Genomic DNA, 6,318 nt, shown 5'->3' with positions numbered 1-6,318 from the left:
CTAAGGGAAGGGGTAATTTTAGTCATTCAATTTCATCAATGGAAGACATCAATGAGAACCACGTGGAGGACCTTCGTCATATAGACCAACAAGGTGTCCTCTACCCTAATGTGCATCATGACAATATTCAAGTACCACCAAGTATGCCAAGACCTTTCATTCTACTACAACAACACGGCCATGTTCCATTGGGAATGCCTCGGCCAATTTTTACTCCACAACCTCCCATTATTCAAGGCAATCAAGGTGCTTATGTAGCACCATCAGTTGTGAATCCTCCTCTTGCTTTGCGTGATCATTATGTGCCAAATGAATATAATGCACCTACATGCATTCAATTGCCCCCATTTAGAGCACATCACTATGAAATTAAACCGCAAACTATTGAAATGCTTTCCAACTATCATGGACTTCCAAGTGAAGAACCTTATAAGCATTTGGATGAATTTCTTGAAGTGTATTCCACCGTGAAATACACGGACTTGCCGAAAGAGGTTTTAAGATTAAAAAAATTTCATCCTTAAAAATAAGGCAAAATATTGGTTCAACAATCTTAGGCCTTTTTTGACAACTTCTTGGGCAGAAATGCAACAAGAGTTCTTGAAAAAGTACTATCTGATTTCAAAGACGAATGCAATAAGAACTTCAATTAGAGAATTTTCTCAAGGAAAAGGGGAATTATTTTATGAGGCATGGGAGCGCCTTAATGATTTGTTTAGGAAGTGTCCACATCATGACATTCCTAAATGGCAATTGGTGCAATTTTTCTTTAAAAGTTTATCGGATAATTTTAAAGGAATGGTAGATGCTTCCATGGGTAGTTCATATCTTGATAGGCATGAGGATGATGTATGGCGTCTTTATAAAACCATGAGTGAGAATTCAATACATCGATCCTTATCTTCCAAAAATAGTAGAAATCTAGGTGGAAGAAAGAATGTCGGTTTATATCAAGTTAACAATTCCAATGACATAGCCGCCGAAGTCAAGTCTTTATCTCAAAAGTTTAATCAATTTTTTATCAACCAAAATTCAGTGAATCGAGTGTCTTCTCCCTTTAGTCATCATCATCATAATTCTAATGAAGCTTGCATGACTTATTCTAGTGTCTTACATTCTACTTCTAATTGTCCCCATGGACATGTACAAAATGAGAACCAAGAATAAGTAAATGCCGCATTTGTCAACCAAGGAAATAATCCCTATGGCACACATTACAATCCCGGGTGGAGAAACCATCGAAACTTCTCTTGGAAAAGCCAAGGGGAAGGCTCAAACCCTCCCCAAGGGGGTTTTCAAGGCAAATATGTTCCACCCCCAATGTAAAACCAAGGTTCCCAAGGTTATAGATCATCTTTTCAATCATCACATGGAAACCAATTTTCTAACTCTCATTTTCCTAATCAATCATCTTATCCTCAAGGAAATTCTAGGAGTCCTGCTTTTAAGGAAAAAGTGTTGACTGCTTTGAGTACTTTGGAGGTAAATACCCACCTACTTCATTCTCATTCCCAATAAATTGCAAAGCTAGAAACCTAAGTCGGGCAAATAGCTAGCACATTGAATGCTAAGGAAAGAGGGAAAATGCCTTTGAATCCACCAAAGCAACAATTTGTTGTGGAGACCAATTCCTCTTAGGAAGGTCCCACAATTGAGCATGTCAATGTGGTGATGACCTTGAGAAATGGAAAGATTATTGACAATCAAGTTGGAATTCACAATGAAGAGAGTGAACCGATGCAACCAAAAGTTGACACTCGTCCCGTTTCACATCCTATTCCTCCTTCGTTGCATGTGCATGAACCCTTTGTTGAGAAAGTTTTGAAAAATGATTTGAAAAATTCTTGGGTTGAAAGTGATTCTCAAAAGGATTTTGAAAAAGATTTTGAGCCAAAAGCTCCATTTCTGGATGCCTTAAAAGGATCCATTTCTCTAGAAAAATAAAAGACCAAGGCCAATGAAATAATTGAAATGTTTAGGCAAGTGAAGATAAATCTTCTTCTCTTGGATGCAATTAAACAAATTCTGACTTATGCCAAATTCTTGAAAGATCTTTGCACCCAAAAAAGGAAGAACAAGAGCCAAGCACCAAAGAAAGTTGTCTTGACCGAGCAAGTAAGCTCCATTTTGCAACACAACACTTTTCCAAAATTTAAGGATCCCGGTTCACCTACTACTTCTTGCATCATTGGTGACTATGTCATTAACCGGGCTCTTCTAGATTTAGGAGCAAGTGTTAACCTTCTTCTATATTCGGTGTATGTTCAATTGGGTTTAGGACACTTAAAACCAGCGTCGGTAGTTTTGCAACTAGCCGACCGATCCATCAAAAGGCCCCGGGATATTATTGAGGATGTGTTGATTAAAATTGATAAATTCTTTTTCCCGGTCGATTTCGTTGTCATTGACACAGAACCGGTCCCAAATCCCAAGAGCCAAATTCCAGTTATCCTTAGCCATCCCTTTTTGGCAACCGCTAATGCCAACATCAATTATAGGACAAGGATAATGAAAATTTCATTTAAGTATATAAAGGTGAAATTGAACATATTCAATCCAACCCCGAGTTCAATGGACAAGCAAAAAGAAGTGTGTGTTGTGGAAAAGTGTTTTGAAAATGAATTTAAAAAAGTTGAGTCTTTGCTTGACAATGAAATTTCCAAAGGTTTACCTTCCAAAATGATTTCAAAGAATATTGTCTTAAAACCAAATGTTAAAAGGGCATGGAAGCCCAAGAGTTGCATTGACAAAGGACCATCAATCTCCTTTGAATCAAATCCAACAAGTTCTTTAAGGAACAATTTGTTGGGTGGGATTCAAAATGCCATTCACCCCGTCAAAGAGGGGACGCACAACAAGATTTTTGACCCGAGCTAATAAACCCCAACGTCTTGCTAGAGACGTTAAAGACTAGTGCATTCCGTAGGGTTTGACAACCATATTTCTCCCTCATTTCTATTTTTATATGTTTCTGCGTCGTCTAGATATGAGTTGAATTAAAAAATCCGGCTTACGAGCTATTTCCTGCATTTTGAGTACAGCCAGTGAGGTTTCGATCGATCGAACTCCAGTTCGATAGATCGAAGTTCCACTTCGATCGATCGAATCACCTAGGTTGAGGACCTTTCAAATTCTATTCTAATCAATCGAAGTTAAGTTCAATCGATCAAAGTTCATTTTCAATCGATCGAAGTTAAGGTTTTAATCAATCAAAGTCCTTCGATCGATCAAAAATGGGTCATTTGAATTTTTCGGAAAATCACTTTGGCCGTTCAGCTCCCCAACCCTTCGATCGATCAAAAATGGGTCATTTGAATTTTTCAGAAAATCACTTTGGTCGTTCAGCTCCCCAACCCTAATTTTATTTTTTCCTTTTCTTTTTATTTTTCTTTTCTTTTTCTTTTTCTTTCTTCTCTCTCTTTCTCCATCTCTCTTTTCCCTCTCGGCACCCATCTCTCTCTCTCCCCGATTCATTCCTTCCTCTTAATCCACCTCAATCTCCCTCTCATCCAATCTCTCACTCTCATATAACCCACCAACCACCTCCTTCTTCCATTTCCGGCGAGAGAACTGAGCGGTCCAAGCTTCCCACCACCCCATTAAATCCGGCGGCAAGGATTTTTGGCCCCAAGGCCAAATCCTAGCTCTCTCTCCCTTCCTTTCTATTTTTCATTATATCCTTCATCTCCGACCAATTTAGGCCAAGCAGATCCGGTTCCAAGTTCCGGCGAGCATCTGAATTTTCTGGCGAGACTTCGGCGAGTCTTCAGTTATCTTCTCCAACTCCGGCGAGGCCGGAAAATCTCCAGAAATTCCTAAATCTCTCTGTTTCACTCTTCCCTCCTCTCTTTTGGGTTGGGTAATCTCCAAATCTTTTTCTTTTATTGTTCTCTTTATTTTATATTTTGTTCTTGTTAATTTCATTTTTGTATTTTATTTTGTTTCTATTTTGTCTTGCTTTTATTGTTATTTAGCTATTTTGTGCATATCCCCTTTTATATAAAAATTGAAAACAAAATAAAAATTGGAAAACAAAAACAAATTAAAAAATGAAAAATGCAAAATAACAAAACAAAATAAATTTTTTGTTGAAAATTGTTTATAAAAAAATTTAGAAACATTTAATTGAGCCTAAACTTTGATATATGTTGAATGGTGATAGGTAAACCTTGAAATTAGAGAATGAAATATGGTTTGTTGCGTAGTTTAGAAGGAGAATGAACAAAAATTTTATTGGTTGTGTGGATTGATTGTGGGCGGTGTCCTTTGATTTGAATATGAAGTTGATTGATTGACTTGAATGATAAATATATATATTTTGATGTGTTTGAAAAATTTTGGGATGTCCAATTTTAAGGGGAAACCATGCTGGATTTTCGAAAAAAAATTGAACTTTGATTTTACAATCCAAAAAGGCATGTAGTTTTATTCTTGGAATTTGAGATGGAATATGAAAAGAATTTTCAAAGATAGATGTTGAAGTTGAATTGCAAAGAAATATTTTGAATAAAAGAAAATTTCGTTTGGACTTGATATATTTTTGAAAATTAAATGGCATTGAAAATTTTGAATTGTTGTGAGCATAGTTCCACCTTGTCTCATTTGCTTGACTTGAATGTGAAATGCATGGATGTGATCTAAGTTGCCTAAATTGATTGCAAGCATGACTTGATTTGATTTTGTGCTTTTGAATTGAAAATGATAAGTTTTGTCTTCAATGCATAGAAATATTTCCAATGGACTTCTTTGAAAAGTTTTAATTGGATTGAGTGCATTATTTTGGTAAAATGATCTTTCATTGTTAAAATGCTTTGTGGTCACACTTGTTGGGTCTCAAATGTTTAAAAAGGGAAATTTTTGAACTTTGTTTGAAAAATGTGAAGTTGAGTTGCATGATTCCTTCTATTATTGTTCATTCATTGAATGATTCTTGTCATGAAGTTTTTCTACGATGCAATTGAATGTCTTGACCCCAAAGTTTTCAAAAATTCCAATTTTGCCCCAAAAGTGTTAAAAAATTCCAAAGTTGACCAAAATATCCTTCTTTGAATTGAAGCTTGTTCCATTTAATTCATTTGCATCGTTTTGAAAATGCTAAGTACCTTTGAACTTGTTTGTGATATAATTCTTGATTCTTGTCATGGTAGGGCATAAGTTTGATGTCTTTTGACCCTCCTTATCAAGATTCCTGACTCTTGAGTTGAATTACCATTCCAACCCATCTGTTTGAAGTCAATTAATTCTATTGTTGCTTAAATGACCTTGAAACTTGTCTAATGTGATCTCTTTTGAATAATTGTGTGCCCTGTGGAATAATTACAACCTGTTGCTCGTATATACACCATTTTGCACACACTTGTAACATTGACAGTTTTGAGATTTTCTATGCATCCTTTGAGCCTATTTTCTTGGGTGTGATTTCTAACTGGGTGTTATGGATTTTTGAGTTGCAATACATGATTTGGATGTTGTATCTGTTCTTTGGCCCCAGTATCGATTCTTGCACTTACCTGAGATTTTGAAATTTGAACCAAGTTAGGACTATGCTTGCTTGATGTTAATGTATCTCTGTTTCCATGCTATTGTCTTGATATCTTATACTTGTGATCTACTCTTGATGACCGAGGTTCTTTTCAGTCCAGATTCTGATTGTCAGATGGTAAGCAACCATTCTCTGCTTCATTTAAGCATTAGAGGAGGTCACGAGCCATGAGTAATCATAAGATGTTGATTTTGTTGCATTGCAGCACAGGATATTTTTTTTTCTAGAGTTGTTGTTCTATGTGCATCATTCTGATATATGCCATCTCGTTGCATACCATGTCCAGGATTCATTCTTAAACTTACTTGTCATAACATGCCTAAGATTGTAGTGTTTTGCAACCGTGCATTTCGCTTAATCTTTATTACATGACATACCTATTTCTTGAATCCTAGATTGACAGTTGCCATGCCTATATGCTCCATGTTATCCTACTTACTGTATTTGATCTTCACTATTGCACTTATAGATATTCTTGCTTAGGAATTGATACGATATCATCCTAGGGTCTACTTGTCATATCTTTATAGCATCTACTTGAGTTTTAGGTTTGTGAGTGCACGTTGCATCATTTATGCACCTTACAGCCTATACTTGTCATATTGATCATATTTCTGCTTCAAATGTTCCATATGTGACTTTTTTGCCCTCTATGCCAATATTGCCTATCTGATATGTTTTGTTTAGATGAGGCATGTAAGATGATGATTCTGAAGCTTTCTTATTCATTTCTTACACAAGCATGTTCTTTCCTGTCTATTCTTTGTTCTTCTCTG

General features: G+C 36.1%; 1 pseudogene; it reads right to left on the bottom strand.

The window, feature by feature from the left end:
* Window positions 1-641: 641 nt before the first annotated feature.
* Window positions 642-740, bottom strand: LOC132272025 (small nucleolar RNA R71; annotated as a pseudogene).
* Between the last annotated feature and the right edge of the window lie 5,578 nt (window positions 741-6,318).

This window comes from Cornus florida, unplaced genomic scaffold (genome assembly GCF_030987335.1).
Source record: "Cornus florida cultivar Cherokee Brave unplaced genomic scaffold, ASM3098733v1 CherokeeBrave_3.0.0_Hap2_Chr08, whole genome shotgun sequence".
In the NCBI taxonomy this organism is placed as follows: Eukaryota; Viridiplantae; Streptophyta; class Magnoliopsida; order Cornales; family Cornaceae; genus Cornus; species Cornus florida.
Note: the sequence above shows the minus strand (reverse complement) of the source record. Positions and strands in the feature narration are given on the sequence as shown.